This window comes from Hyla sarda, unplaced genomic scaffold, assembly GCF_029499605.1.
Source record: "Hyla sarda isolate aHylSar1 unplaced genomic scaffold, aHylSar1.hap1 scaffold_305, whole genome shotgun sequence".
NCBI classification, from domain to species: Eukaryota; Metazoa; Chordata; class Amphibia; order Anura; family Hylidae; genus Hyla; species Hyla sarda.
The window spans coordinates 53242-69225 of NW_026609770.1; the positions used below are offsets into that span (position 1 = coordinate 53242).

The following is a 15984-nucleotide window of genomic DNA, read 5'->3' on the forward strand; positions in this document are numbered from 1 at the left end:
GTAGGAATCTTTCTTTTTAACCCTGTAAGGGGGTGGTGCACTGTACCCGAAGATACTGCCATATCGGGTCAATGCATAGGGCGACGGAAGCAAGCTTCGAAATCGGCCCCCGTTCTCAAAAATCCATTTAATATATGGTCCCCAGATAGGGGACGTATCAGATATTAAACTGATAAGAACAGATACTACACTTGATCTTAGCCAAAAGGCCGAGAAGCGATAACCGTGAAAGGGGCGGGCCCAACAAGGTCCCCTTCATGGGCACTATCACTGCTTGCTGTCAGGGAGGCTGCCAGACAATTTTCCATGCACACTCTGGGCTGGGGGGCAGTCAACCACCAGTACACACAGCAGAACCTAAACCCATACCATTATTGCTAAGCAGCAAGACAGGGGCCCATTGCACTCCCACGGGGCCTTTTTAAATGCAATCCATAACCCGGATTTGCCAGGAACCCTTCTTACTCCTCCTACTTGCATGTGACACTGGGCTTAGGATCTGCATAGGAAACACACACACAAGCACACACCTACCTTTGTTGCCTGCAGATGCCTCCTTGGCTGTCCCCAAACGGTATCAAACCAACACCCACGGGAAGCTGTAAGCATAGAGGACATGCCTGCACCCCATTGGACTTACCTGTGTGGGTTAAATCCGGGTTATTTGACAACCTATGGCGGTGATGGTTCTGCTCAGGCAGAGCAGTGCTGATGCTCCTCATAAAGCTGTCGCTGCTGTGAAGGTTCTAGGTGACATCACAAATCCCTTTGGTTACATACACAACAAAGCTGGGTTGTTGTTGTTTACACTCTGCAAGGCCTGTGGAAGTGAGTGACATCATAGCACTGTAGTTCTGAGGGTTCAAGATGGATGCAACAATCTCCTGTTGCTTCTATGAAGGCCGTAATAGACGACATCACCAAACAGCTCCATAGTCACATACACAGCAAAGGAGAGATGTTGTTTACACCTAGTGATGTCAGTGGTATTGAGTGACATCACAGCACAGTGCTAAGGCTCCTGGGCCTGGACACAGCAGCGGCTGCAATATCTCAACGGAGAATACGTTTATATCTATGTGTGTGTGTGCGCATATATATATATATATATATATATATATATATATATATATATATATTTCTCCGCCGAAATCACTTTTAAACCCATTTCCACCTTTTTTTCCCTTCTCTTCCTCTTACTTTTTTTTCACGTTTTTTTACGTTTTTCTCCTTTTCGCCTCTTTTCTGGGCGTATTATTCTTCTTTTTCTTCTTTTTTTTCGTCTAATGCATACCCCATCAGTGCAGCAATGCTTATTCAATACCGCCAGCAGATGGAGACACTGGGGGATAATTTTCTAAGGATTTATACTGATTTTTCCTGTCTGAATTTGTCGCACAGAAAGTTGCAGGCCAAATATGTGTGACATTTCTGCGACTTTAGCTTCTAGAGCATTTTTACAACATTATACATAGGTGCTGAATACATAAAAAGCGACTGTTCAGCGACAGACAAGTCGCATCGGCTGAAAGTAGGCCAGAATGTCAGTCCATGTTGGAGCAGGTTTAGATACAGTCTAAAGCATAGATCTCAAAGTCTGTGCACAGAATTTAGCAAGGGCCTCGCACCTTCTGATGCATCAGGTAGGTGCACAATAGCATAGCCTAACCCTCTGTACTTTGGTCTATATTGATGCGGGACATAGACAGCCAGCTGATGACCAATCCATTAGTGCAATGGATGGCTGGAAGCATTTGTCTTTGCCTTTGCAATACCACAGAAACAATGCATGGTCAATGTACAGCAATGACACACCTGTGTGAACAGCCAGGAGACCCCCCCCCCCCATGTTATGTTACATAGTTACATAGTTAGTACGGTCGAAAAAAGACATATGTCCATCACGTTCAACCAGGGAATTAAGGGGTAGGGGTGTGGCGCGATATTGGGGAAGGGATGAGATTTTATATTTCTTCATAAGCATTAATCTTATTTTGTCAATTAGGAACATTCAGCACCCACCCGCTATCAAGGCAGCTGCCTATCATGTCATGCCCTACCTGCACAGGTGTGCTGGCTACTCAAATGATCCAATTAAGGAGGCCATTTAGTCAGCAGCAGCAGAAGTCCTGTGCCTGGACGCTCCAACAGGGGCCAGACACAAGCAGAAGCAGAAGCAGCAGAAGCAGCAGCAGCACCACCTTTTGTTTTTTGGCTGCAGCAGCAGCAAGGCCCACAGGGCTGGCTAGCTGGCTAGCCAGCAAGCAGGTAGCAATGAAAGTAGGAATCTTTCTTTTTAACCCTGTAAGGGGGTGGTGCACTGTACCCGAAGATACTGCCATATCGGGTCAATGCATAGGGCGACGGAAGCAAGCTTCGAAATCGGCCCCCGTTCTCAAAAATCCATTTAATATATGGTCCCCAGATAGGGGACGTATCAGATATTAAACTGATAAGAACAGATACTACACTTGATCTTAGCCAAAAGGCCGAGAAGCGATAACCGTGAAAGGGGCGGGCCCAACAAGGTCCCCTTCATGGGCACTATCACTGCTTGCTGTCAGGGAGGCTGCCAGACAATTTTCCATGCACACTCTGGGCTGGGGGGCAGTCAACCACCAGTACACACAGCAGAACCTAAACCCATACCATTATTGCTAAGCAGCAAGACAGGGGCCCATTGCACTCCCACGGGGCCTTTTTAAATGCAATCCATAACCCGGATTTGCCAGGAACCCTTCTTACTCCTCCTACTTGCATGTGACACTGGGCTTAGGATCTGCATAGGAAACACACACACAAGCACACACCTACCTTTGTTGCCTGCAGATGCCTCCTTGGCTGTCCCCAAACGGTATCAAACCAACACCCACGGGAAGCTGTAAGCATAGAGGACATGCCTGCACCCCATTGGACTTACCTGTGTGGGTTAAATCCGGGTTATTTGACAACCTATGGCGGTGATGGTTCTGCTCAGGCAGAGCAGTGCTGATGCTCCTCATAAAGCTGTCGCTGCTGTGAAGGTTCTAGGTGACATCACAAATCCCTTTGGTTACATACACAACAAAGCTGGGTTGTTGTTGTTTACACTCTGCAAGGCCTGTGGAAGTGAGTGACATCATAGCACTGTAGTTCTGAGGGTTCAAGATGGATGCAACAATCTCCTGTTGCTTCTATGAAGGCCGTAATAGACGACATCACCAAACAGCTCCATAGTCACATACACAGCAAAGGAGAGATGTTGTTTACACCTAGTGATGTCAGTGGTATTGAGTGACATCACAGCACAGTGCTAAGGCTCCTGGGCCTGGACACAGCAGCGGCTGCAATATCTCAACGGAGAATACGTTTATATCTATGTGTGTGTGTGCGCATATATATATATATATATATATATATATATATATATATTTCTCCGCCGAAATCACTTTTAAACCCATTTCCACCTTTTTTTCCCTTCTCTTCCTCTTACTTTTTTTTCACGTTTTTTTACGTTTTTCTCCTTTTCGCCTCTTTTCTGGGCGTATTATTCTTCTTTTTCTTCTTTTTTTTCGTCTAATGCATACCCCATCAGTGCAGCAATGCTTATTCAATACCGCCAGCAGATGGAGACACTGGGGGATAATTTTCTAAGGATTTATACTGATTTTTCCTGTCTGAATTTGTCGCACAGAAAGTTGCAGGCCAAATATGTGTGACATTTCTGCGACTTTAGCTTCTAGAGCATTTTTACAACATTATACATAGGTGCTGAATACATAAAAAGCGACTGTTCAGCGACAGACAAGTCGCATCGGCTGAAAGTAGGCCAGAATGTCAGTCCATGTTGGAGCAGGTTTAGATACAGTCTAAAGCATAGATCTCAAAGTCTGTGCACAGAATTTAGCAAGGGCCTCGCACCTTCTGATGCATCAGGTAGGTGCACAATAGCATAGCCTAACCCTCTGTACTTTGGTCTATATTGATGCGGGACATAGACAGCCAGCTGATGACCAATCCATTAGTGCAATGGATGGCTGGAAGCATTTGTCTTTGCCTTTGCAATACCACAGAAGCAATGCATGGTCAATGTACAGCAATGACACACCTGTGTGAACAGCCAGGAGACCCCCCCCCCCATGTTATGTTACATAGTTACATAGTTAGTACGGTCGAAAAAAGACATATGTCCATCACGTTCAACCAGGGAATTAAGGGGTAGGGGTGTGGCGCGATATTGGGGAAGGGATGAGATTTTATATTTCTTCATAAGCATTAATCTTATTTTGTCAATTAGGAACATTCAGCACCCACCCGCTATCAAGGCAGCTGCCTATCATGTCATGCCCTACCTGCACAGGTGTGCTGGCTACTCAAATGATCCAATTAAGGAGGCCATTTAGTCAGCAGCAGCAGAAGTCCTGTGCCTGGACGCTCCAACAGGGGCCAGACACAAGCAGAAGCAGAAGCAGCAGAAGCAGCAGCAGCACCACCTTTTGTTTTTTGGCTGCAGCAGCAGCAAGGCCCACAGGGCTGGCTAGCTGGCTAGCCAGCAAGCAGGTAGCAATGAAAGTAGGAATCTTTCTTTTTAACCCTGTAAGGGGGTGGTGCACTGTACCCGAAGATACTGCCATATCGGGTCAATGCATAGGGCGACGGAAGCAAGCTTCGAAATCGGCCCCCGTTCTCAAAAATCCATTTAATATATGGTCCCCAGATAGGGGACGTATCAGATATTAAACTGATAAGAACAGATACTACACTTGATCTTAGCCAAAAGGCCGAGAAGCGATAACCGTGAAAGGGGCGGGCCCAACAAGGTCCCCTTCATGGGCACTATCACTGCTTGCTGTCAGGGAGGCTGCCAGACAATTTTCCATGCACACTCTGGGCTGGGGGGCAGTCAACCACCAGTACACACAGCAGAACCTAAACCCATACCATTATTGCTAAGCAGCAAGACAGGGGCCCATTGCACTCCCACGGGGCCTTTTTAAATGCAATCCATAACCCGGATTTGCCAGGAACCCTTCTTACTCCTCCTACTTGCATGTGACACTGGGCTTAGGATCTGCATAGGAAACACACACACAAGCACACACCTACCTTTGTTGCCTGCAGATGCCTCCTTGGCTGTCCCCAAACGGTATCAAACCAACACCCACGGGAAGCTGTAAGCATAGAGGACATGCCTGCACCCCATTGGACTTACCTGTGTGGGTTAAATCCGGGTTATTTGACAACCTATGGCGGTGATGGTTCTGCTCAGGCAGAGCAGTGCTGATGCTCCTCATAAAGCTGTCGCTGCTGTGAAGGTTCTAGGTGACATCACAAATCCCTTTGGTTACATACACAACAAAGCTGGGTTGTTGTTGTTTACACTCTGCAAGGCCTGTGGAAGTGAGTGACATCATAGCACTGTAGTTCTGAGGGTTCAAGATGGATGCAACAATCTCCTGTTGCTTCTATGAAGGCCGTAATAGACGACATCACCAAACAGCTCCATAGTCACATACACAGCAAAGGAGAGATGTTGTTTACACCTAGTGATGTCAGTGGTATTGAGTGACATCACAGCACAGTGCTAAGGCTCCTGGGCCTGGACACAGCAGCGGCTGCAATATCTCAACGGAGAATACGTTTATATCTATGTGTGTGTGTGCGCATATATATATATATATATATATATATATATATATATATATATATTTCTCCGCCGAAATCACTTTTAAACCCATTTCCACCTTTTTTTCCCTTCTCTTCCTCTTACTTTTTTTTCACGTTTTTTTACGTTTTTCTCCTTTTCGCCTCTTTTCTGGGCGTATTATTCTTCTTTTTCTTCTTTTTTTTCGTCTAATGCATACCCCATCAGTGCAGCAATGCTTATTCAATACCGCCAGCAGATGGAGACACTGGGGGATAATTTTCTAAGGATTTATACTGATTTTTCCTGTCTGAATTTGTCGCACAGAAAGTTGCAGGCCAAATATGTGTGACATTTCTGCGACTTTAGCTTCTAGAGCATTTTTACAACATTATACATAGGTGCTGAATACATAAAAAGCGACTGTTCAGCGACAGACAAGTCGCATCGGCTGAAAGTAGGCCAGAATGTCAGTCCATGTTGGAGCAGGTTTAGATACAGTCTAAAGCATAGATCTCAAAGTCTGTGCACAGAATTTAGCAAGGGCCTCGCACCTTCTGATGCATCAGGTAGGTGCACAATAGCATAGCCTAACCCTCTGTACTTTGGTCTATATTGATGCGGGACATAGACAGCCAGCTGATGACCAATCCATTAGTGCAATGGATGGCTGGAAGCATTTGTCTTTGCCTTTGCAATACCACAGAAGCAATGCATGGTCAATGTACAGCAATGACACACCTGTGTGAACAGCCAGGAGACCCCCCCCCCCATGTTATGTTACATAGTTACATAGTTAGTACGGTCGAAAAAAGACATATGTCCATCACGTTCAACCAGGGAATTAAGGGGTAGGGGTGTGGCGCGATATTGGGGAAGGGATGAGATTTTATATTTCTTCATAAGCATTAATCTTATTTTGTCAATTAGGAACATTCAGCACCCACCCGCTATCAAGGCAGCTGCCTATCATGTCATGCCCTACCTGCACAGGTGTGCTGGCTACTCAAATGATCCAATTAAGGAGGCCATTTAGTCAGCAGCAGCAGAAGTCCTGTGCCTGGACGCTCCAACAGGGGCCAGACACAAGCAGAAGCAGAAGCAGCAGAAGCAGCAGCAGCACCACCTTTTGTTTTTTGGCTGCAGCAGCAGCAAGGCCCACAGGGCTGGCTAGCTGGCTAGCCAGCAAGCAGGTAGCAATGAAAGTAGGAATCTTTCTTTTTAACCCTGTAAGGGGGTGGTGCACTGTACCCGAAGATACTGCCATATCGGGTCAATGCATAGGGCGACGGAAGCAAGCTTCGAAATCGGCCCCCGTTCTCAAAAATCCATTTAATATATGGTCCCCAGATAGGGGACGTATCAGATATTAAACTGATAAGAACAGATACTACACTTGATCTTAGCCAAAAGGCCGAGAAGCGATAACCGTGAAAGGGGCGGGCCCAACAAGGTCCTCTTCATGGGCACTATCACTGCTTGCTGTCAGGGAGGCTGCCAGACAATTTTCCATGCACACTCTGGGCTGGGGGGCAGTCAACCACCAGTACACACAGCAGAACCTAAACCCATACCATTATTGCTAAGCAGCAAGACAGGGGCCCATTGCACTCCCACGGGGCCTTTTTAAATGCAATCCATAACCCGGATTTGCCAGGAACCCTTCTTACTCCTCCTACTTGCATGTGACACTGGGCTTAGGATCTGCATAGGAAACACACACACAAGCACACACCTACCTTTGTTGCCTGCAGATGCCTCCTTGGCTGTCCCCAAACGGTATCAAACCAACACCCACGGGAAGCTGTAAGCATAGAGGACATGCCTGCACCCCATTGGACTTACCTGTGTGGGTTAAATCCGGGTTATTTGACAACCTATGGCGGTGATGGTTCTGCTCAGGCAGAGCAGTGCTGATGCTCCTCATAAAGCTGTCGCTGCTGTGAAGGTTCTAGGTGACATCACAAATCCCTTTGGTTACATACACAACAAAGCTGGGTTGTTGTTGTTTACACTCTGCAAGGCCTGTGGAAGTGAGTGACATCATAGCACTGTAGTTCTGAGGGTTCAAGATGGATGCAACAATCTCCTGTTGCTTCTATGAAGGCCGTAATAGACGACATCACCAAACAGCTCCATAGTCACATACACAGCAAAGGAGAGATGTTGTTTACACCTAGTGATGTCAGTGGTATTGAGTGACATCACAGCACAGTGCTAAGGCTCCTGGGCCTGGACACAGCAGCGGCTGCAATATCTCAACGGAGAATACGTTTATATCTATGTGTGTGTGTGCGCATATATATATATATATATATATATATATATATATATATATATATATATATTTCTCCGCCGAAATCACTTTTAAACCCATTTCCACCTTTTTTTCCCTTCTCTTCCTCTTACTTTTTTTTCACGTTTTTTTACGTTTTTCTCCTTTTCGCCTCTTTTCTGGGCGTATTATTCTTCTTTTTCTTCTTTTTTTTCGTCTAATGCATACCCCATCAGTGCAGCAATGCTTATTCAATACCGCCAGCAGATGGAGACACTGGGGGATAATTTTCTAAGGATTTATACTGATTTTTCCTGTCTGAATTTGTCGCACAGAAAGTTGCAGGCCAAATATGTGTGACATTTCTGCGACTTTAGCTTCTAGAGCATTTTTACAACATTATACATAGGTGCTGAATACATAAAAAGCGACTGTTCAGCGACAGACAAGTCGCATCGGCTGAAAGTAGGCCAGAATGTCAGTCCATGTTGGAGCAGGTTTAGATACAGTCTAAAGCATAGATCTCAAAGTCTGTGCACAGAATTTAGCAAGGGCCTCGCACCTTCTGATGCATCAGGTAGGTGCACAATAGCATAGCCTAACCCTCTGTACTTTGGTCTATATTGATGCGGGACATAGACAGCCAGCTGATGACCAATCCATTAGTGCAATGGATGGCTGGAAGCATTTGTCTTTGCCTTTGCAATACCACAGAAGCAATGCATGGTCAATGTACAGCAATGACACACCTGTGTGAACAGCCAGGAGACCCCCCCCCCCATGTTATGTTACATAGTTACATAGTTAGTACGGTCGAAAAAAGACATATGTCCATCACGTTCAACCAGGGAATTAAGGGGTAGGGGTGTGGCGCGATATTGGGGAAGGGATGAGATTTTATATTTCTTCATAAGCATTAATCTTATTTTGTCAATTAGGAACATTCAGCACCCACCCGCTATCAAGGCAGCTGCCTATCATGTCATGCCCTACCTGCACAGGTGTGCTGGCTACTCAAATGATCCAATTAAGGAGGCCATTTAGTCAGCAGCAGCAGAAGTCCTGTGCCTGGACGCTCCAACAGGGGCCAGACACAAGCAGAAGCAGAAGCAGCAGAAGCAGCAGCAGCACCACCTTTTGTTTTTTGGCTGCAGCAGCAGCAAGGCCCACAGGGCTGGCTAGCTGGCTAGCCAGCAAGCAGGTAGCAATGAAAGTAGGAATCTTTCTTTTTAACCCTGTAAGGGGGTGGTGCACTGTACCCGAAGATACTGCCATATCGGGTCAATGCATAGGGCGACGGAAGCAAGCTTCGAAATCGGCCCCCGTTCTCAAAAATCCATTTAATATATGGTCCCCAGATAGGGGACGTATCAGATATTAAACTGATAAGAACAGATACTACACTTGATCTTAGCCAAAAGGCCGAGAAGCGATAACCGTGAAAGGGGCGGGCCCAACAAGGTCCCCTTCATGGGCACTATCACTGCTTGCTGTCAGGGAGGCTGCCAGACAATTTTCCATGCACACTCTGGGCTGGGGGGCAGTCAACCACCAGTACACACAGCAGAACCTAAACCCATACCATTATTGCTAAGCAGCAAGACAGGGGCCCATTGCACTCCCACGGGGCCTTTTTAAATGCAATCCATAACCCGGATTTGCCAGGAACCCTTCTTACTCCTCCTACTTGCATGTGACACTGGGCTTAGGATCTGCATAGGAAACACACACACAAGCACACACCTACCTTTGTTGCCTGCAGATGCCTCCTTGGCTGTCCCCAAACGGTATCAAACCAACACCCACGGGAAGCTGTAAGCATAGAGGACATGCCTGCAACCCATTGGACTTACCTGTGTGGGTTAAATCCGGGTTATTTGACAACCTATGGCGGTGATGGTTCTGCTCAGGCAGAGCAGTGCTGATGCTCCTCATAAAGCTGTCGCTGCTGTGAAGGTTCTAGGTGACATCACAAATCCCTTTGGTTACATACACAACAAAGCTGGGTTGTTGTTGTTTACACTCTGCAAGGCCTGTGGAAGTGAGTGACATCATAGCACTGTAGTTCTGAGGGTTCAAGATGGATGCAACAATCTCCTGTTGCTTCTATGAAGGCCGTAATAGACGACATCACCAAACAGCTCCATAGTCACATACACAGCAAAGGAGAGATGTTGTTTACACCTAGTGATGTCAGTGGTATTGAGTGACATCACAGCACAGTGCTAAGGCTCCTGGGCCTGGACACAGCAGCGGCTGCAATATCTCAACGGAGAATACGTTTATATCTATGTGTGTGTGTGCGCATATATATATATATATATATATATATATATATATATATATATATTTCTCCGCCGAAATCACTTTTAAACCCATTTCCACCTTTTTTTCCCTTCTCTTCCTCTTACTTTTTTTTCACGTTTTTTTACGTTTTTCTCCTTTTCGCCTCTTTTCTGGGCGTATTATTCTTCTTTTTCTTCTTTTTTTTCGTCTAATGCATACCCCATCAGTGCAGCAATGCTTATTCAATACCGCCAGCAGATGGAGACACTGGGGGATAATTTTCTAAGGATTTATACTGATTTTTCCTGTCTGAATTTGTCGCACAGAAAGTTGCAGGCCAAATATGTGTGACATTTCTGCGACTTTAGCTTCTAGAGCATTTTTACAACATTATACATAGGTGCTGAATACATAAAAAGCGACTGTTCAGCGACAGACAAGTCGCATCGGCTGAAAGTAGGCCAGAATGTCAGTCCATGTTGGAGCAGGTTTAGATACAGTCTAAAGCATAGATCTCAAAGTCTGTGCACAGAATTTAGCAAGGGCCTCGCACCTTCTGATGCATCAGGTAGGTGCACAATAGCATAGCCTAACCCTCTGTACTTTGGTCTATATTGATGCGGGACATAGACAGCCAGCTGATGACCAATCCATTAGTGCAATGGATGGCTGGAAGCATTTGTCTTTGCCTTTGCAATACCACAGAAGCAATGCATGGTCAATGTACAGCAATGACACACCTGTGTGAACAGCCAGGAGACCCCCCCCCCCCATGTTATGTTACATAGTTACATAGTTAGTACGGTCGAAAAAAGACATATGTCCATCACGTTCAACCAGGGAATTAAGGGGTAGGGGTGTGGCGCGATATTGGGGAAGGGATGAGATTTTATATTTCTTCATAAGCATTAATCTTATTTTGTCAATTAGGAACATTCAGCACCCACCCGCTATCAAGGCAGCTGCCTATCATGTCATGCCCTACCTGCACAGGTGTGCTGGCTACTCAAATGATCCAATTAAGGAGGCCATTTAGTCAGCAGCAGCAGAAGTCCTGTGCCTGGACGCTCCAACAGGGGCCAGACACAAGCAGAAGCAGAAGCAGCAGAAGCAGCAGCAGCACCACCTTTTGTTTTTTGGCTGCAGCAGCAGCAAGGCCCACAGGGCTGGCTAGCTGGCTAGCCAGCAAGCAGGTAGCAATGAAAGTAGGAATCTTTCTTTTTAACCCTGTAAGGGGGTGGTGCACTGTACCCGAAGATACTGCCATATCGGGTCAATGCATAGGGCGACGGAAGCAAGCTTCGAAATCGGCCCCCGTTCTCAAAAATCCATTTAATATATGGTCCCCAGATAGGGGACGTATCAGATATTAAACTGATAAGAACAGATACTACACTTGATCTTAGCCAAAAGGCCGAGAAGCGATAACCGTGAAAGGGGCGGGCCCAACAAGGTCCCCTTCATGGGCACTATCACTGCTTGCTGTCAGGGAGGCTGCCAGACAATTTTCCATGCACACTCTGGGCTGGGGGGCAGTCAACCACCAGTACACACAGCAGAACCTAAACCCATACCATTATTGCTAAGCAGCAAGACAGGGGCCCATTGCACTCCCACGGGGCCTTTTTAAATGCAATCCATAACCCGGATTTGCCAGGAACCCTTCTTACTCCTCCTACTTGCATGTGACACTGGGCTTAGGATCTGCATAGGAAACACACACACAAGCACACACCTACCTTTGTTGCCTGCAGATGCCTCCTTGGCTGTCCCCAAACGGTATCAAACCAACACCCACGGGAAGCTGTAAGCATAGAGGACATGCCTGCACCCCATTGGACTTACCTGTGTGGGTTAAATCCGGGTTATTTGACAACCTATGGCGGTGATGGTTCTGCTCAGGCAGAGCAGTGCTGATGCTCCTCATAAAGCTGTCGCTGCTGTGAAGGTTCTAGGTGACATCACAAATCCCTTTGGTTACATACACAACAAAGCTGGGTTGTTGTTGTTTACACTCTGCAAGGCCTGTGGAAGTGAGTGACATCATAGCACTGTAGTTCTGAGGGTTCAAGATGGATGCAACAATCTCCTGTTGCTTCTATGAAGGCCGTAATAGACGACATCACCAAACAGCTCCATAGTCACATACACAGCAAAGGAGAGATGTTGTTTACACCTAGTGATGTCAGTGGTATTGAGTGACATCACAGCACAGTGCTAAGGCTCCTGGGCCTGGACACAGCAGCGGCTGCAATATCTCAACGGAGAATACGTTTATATCTATGTGTGTGTGTGCGCATATATATATATATATATATATATATATATATATATATATATATATTTCTCCGCCGAAATCACTTTTAAACCCATTTCCACCTTTTTTTCCCTTCTCTTCCTCTTACTTTTTTTTCACGTTTTTTTACGTTTTTCTCCTTTTCGCCTCTTTTCTGGGCGTATTATTCTTCTTTTTCTTCTTTTTTTTCGTCTAATGCATACCCCATCAGTGCAGCAATGCTTATTCAATACCGCCAGCAGATGGAGACACTGGGGGATAATTTTCTAAGGATTTATACTGATTTTTCCTGTCTGAATTTGTCGCACAGAAAGTTGCAGGCCAAATATGTGTGACATTTCTGCGACTTTAGCTTCTAGAGCATTTTTACAACATTATACATAGGTGCTGAATACATAAAAAGCGACTGTTCAGCGACAGACAAGTCGCATCGGCTGAAAGTAGGCCAGAATGTCAGTCCATGTTGGAGCAGGTTTAGATACAGTCTAAAGCATAGATCTCAAAGTCTGTGCACAGAATTTAGCAAGGGCCTCGCACCTTCTGATGCATCAGGTAGGTGCACAATAGCATAGCCTAACCCTCTGTACTTTGGTCTATATTGATGCGGGACATAGACAGCCAGCTGATGACCAATCCATTAGTGCAATGGATGGCTGGAAGCATTTGTCTTTGCCTTTGCAATACCACAGAAGCAATGCATGGTCAATGTACAGCAATGACACACCTGTGTGAACAGCCAGGAGACCCCCCCCCCCCATGTTATGTTACATAGTTACATAGTTAGTACGGTCGAAAAAAGACATATGTCCATCACGTTCAACCAGGGAATTAAGGGGTAGGGGTGTGGCGCGATATTGGGGAAGGGATGAGATTTTATATTTCTTCATAAGCATTAATCTTATTTTGTCAATTAGGAACATTCAGCACCCACCCGCTATCAAGGCAGCTGCCTATCATGTCATGCCCTACCTGCACAGGTGTGCTGGCTACTCAAATGATCCAATTAAGGAGGCCATTTAGTCAGCAGCAGCAGAAGTCCTGTGCCTGGACGCTCCAACAGGGGCCAGACACAAGCAGAAGCAGAAGCAGCAGAAGCAGCAGCAGCACCACCTTTTGTTTTTTGGCTGCAGCAGCAGCAAGGCCCACAGGGCTGGCTAGCTGGCTAGCCAGCAAGCAGGTAGCAATGAAAGTAGGAATCTTTCTTTTTAACCCTGTAAGGGGGTGGTGCACTGTACCCGAAGATACTGCCATATCGGGTCAATGCATAGGGCGACGGAAGCAAGCTTCGAAATCGGCCCCCGTTCTCAAAAATCCATTTAATATATGGTCCCCAGATAGGGGACGTATCAGATATTAAACTGATAAGAACAGATACTACACTTGATCTTAGCCAAAAGGCCGAGAAGCGATAACCGTGAAAGGGGCGGGCCCAACAAGGTCCCCTTCATGGGCACTATCACTGCTTGCTGTCAGGGAGGCTGCCAGACAATTTTCCATGCACACTCTGGGCTGGGGGGCAGTCAACCACCAGTACACACAGCAGAACCTAAACCCATACCATTATTGCTAAGCAGCAAGACAGGGGCCCATTGCACTCCCACGGGGCCTTTTTAAATGCAATCCATAACCCGGATTTGCCAGGAACCCTTCTTACTCCTCCTACTTGCATGTGACACTGGGCTTAGGATCTGCATAGGAAACACACACACAAGCACACACCTACCTTTGTTGCCTGCAGATGCCTCCTTGGCTGTCCCCAAACGGTATCAAACCAACACCCACGGGAAGCTGTAAGCATAGAGGACATGCCTGCACCCCATTGGACTTACCTGTGTGGGTTAAATCCGGGTTATTTGACAACCTATGGCGGTGATGGTTCTGCTCAGGCAGAGCAGTGCTGATGCTCCTCATAAAGCTGTCGCTGCTGTGAAGGTTCTAGGTGACATCACAAATCCCTTTGGTTACATACACAACAAAGCTGGGTTGTTGTTGTTTACACTCTGCAAGGCCTGTGGAAGTGAGTGACATCATAGCACTGTAGTTCTGAGGGTTCAAGATGGATGCAACAATCTCCTGTTGCTTCTATGAAGGCCGTAATAGACGACATCACCAAACAGCTCCATAGTCACATACACAGCAAAGGAGAGATGTTGTTTACACCTAGTGATGTCAGTGGTATTGAGTGACATCACAGCACAGTGCTAAGGCTCCTGGGCCTGGACACAGCAGCGGCTGCAATATCTCAACGGAGAATACGTTTATATCTATGTGTGTGTGTGCGCATATATATATATATATATATATATATATATATATATATATATATATATATATTTCTCCGCCGAAATCACTTTTAAACCCATTTCCACCTTTTTTTCCCTTCTCTTCCTCTTACTTTTTTTTCACGTTTTTTTACGTTTTTCTCCTTTTCGCCTCTTTTCTGGGCGTATTATTCTTCTTTTTCTTCTTTTTTTTCGTCTAATGCATACCCCATCAGTGCAGCAATGCTTATTCAATACCGCCAGCAGATGGAGACACTGGGGGATAATTTTCTAAGGATTTATACTGATTTTTCCTGTCTGAATTTGTCGCACAGAAAGTTGCAGGCCAAATATGTGTGACATTTCTGCGACTTTAGCTTCTAGAGCATTTTTACAACATTATACATAGGTGCTGAATACATAAAAAGCGACTGTTCAGCGACAGACAAGTCGCATCGGCTGAAAGTAGGCCAGAATGTCAGTCCATGTTGGAGCAGGTTTAGATACAGTCTAAAGCATAGATCTCAAAGTCTGTGCACAGAATTTAGCAAGGGCCTCGCACCTTCTGATGCATCAGGTAGGTGCACAATAGCATAGCCTAACCCTCTGTACTTTGGTCTATATTGATGCGGGACATAGACAGCCAGCTGATGACCAATCCATTAGTGCAATGGATGGCTGGAAGCATTTGTCTTTGCCTTTGCAATACCACAGAAGCAATGCATGGTCAATGTACAGCAATGACACACCTGTGTGAACAGCCAGGAGACCCCCCCCCCCATGTTATGTTACATAGTTACATAGTTAGTACGGTCGAAAAAAGACATATGTCCATCACGTTCAACCAGGGAATTAAGGGGTAGGGGTGTGGCGCGATATTGGGGAAGGGATGAGATTTTATATTTCTTCATAAGCATTAATCTTATTTTGTCAATTAGGAACATTCAGCACCCACCCGCTATCAAGGCAGCTGCCTATCATGTCATGCCCTACCTGCACAGGTGTGCTGGCTACTCAAATGATCCAATTAAGGAGGCCATTTAGTCAGCAGCAGCAGAAGTCCTGTGCCTGGACGCTCCAACAGGGGCCAGACACAAGCAGAAGCAGAAGCAGCAGAAGCAGCAGCAGCACCACCTTTTGTTTTTTGGCTGCAGCAGCAGCAAGGCCCACAGGGCTGGCTAGCTGGCTAGCCAGCAAGCAGGTAGCAATGAAAGTAGGAATCTTTCTTTTTAACCCTGTAAGG

At 46.1% G+C, this 15984-nt stretch overlaps 7 non-coding genes across 7 annotated transcripts; all 7 read right to left on the reverse strand.

The window, feature by feature from the left end:
* Positions 1-30: 30 nt before the first annotated feature.
* LOC130328263 (U2 spliceosomal RNA) lies at positions 31-221 on the reverse strand. Its single transcript, XR_008872296.1, has one exon. It is a non-coding gene; the product is annotated as a U2 spliceosomal RNA (small nuclear RNA).
* Positions 222-2310: 2089 nt separating this feature from the next.
* On the reverse strand, positions 2311-2501 carry LOC130328264 (U2 spliceosomal RNA). The gene has a single exon (XR_008872297.1). It is a non-coding gene; the product is annotated as a U2 spliceosomal RNA (small nuclear RNA).
* A 2080-nt stretch (positions 2502-4581) lies between these two features.
* On the reverse strand, positions 4582-4772 carry LOC130328265 (U2 spliceosomal RNA). Its single transcript, XR_008872298.1, has one exon. It is a non-coding gene; the product is annotated as a U2 spliceosomal RNA (small nuclear RNA).
* Positions 4773-6858: 2086 nt separating this feature from the next.
* LOC130328267 (U2 spliceosomal RNA) lies at positions 6859-7049 on the reverse strand. The gene has a single exon (XR_008872299.1). It is a non-coding gene; the product is annotated as a U2 spliceosomal RNA (small nuclear RNA).
* Positions 7050-9141: 2092 nt separating this feature from the next.
* Positions 9142-9332, reverse strand: LOC130328268 (U2 spliceosomal RNA). Its single transcript, XR_008872300.1, has one exon. It is a non-coding gene; the product is annotated as a U2 spliceosomal RNA (small nuclear RNA).
* Positions 9333-11419: 2087 nt separating this feature from the next.
* LOC130328269 (U2 spliceosomal RNA) lies at positions 11420-11610 on the reverse strand. The gene has a single exon (XR_008872301.1). It is a non-coding gene; the product is annotated as a U2 spliceosomal RNA (small nuclear RNA).
* A 2089-nt stretch (positions 11611-13699) lies between these two features.
* On the reverse strand, positions 13700-13890 carry LOC130328271 (U2 spliceosomal RNA). The gene has a single exon (XR_008872303.1). It is a non-coding gene; the product is annotated as a U2 spliceosomal RNA (small nuclear RNA).
* Positions 13891-15984: the final 2094 nt, after the last annotated feature.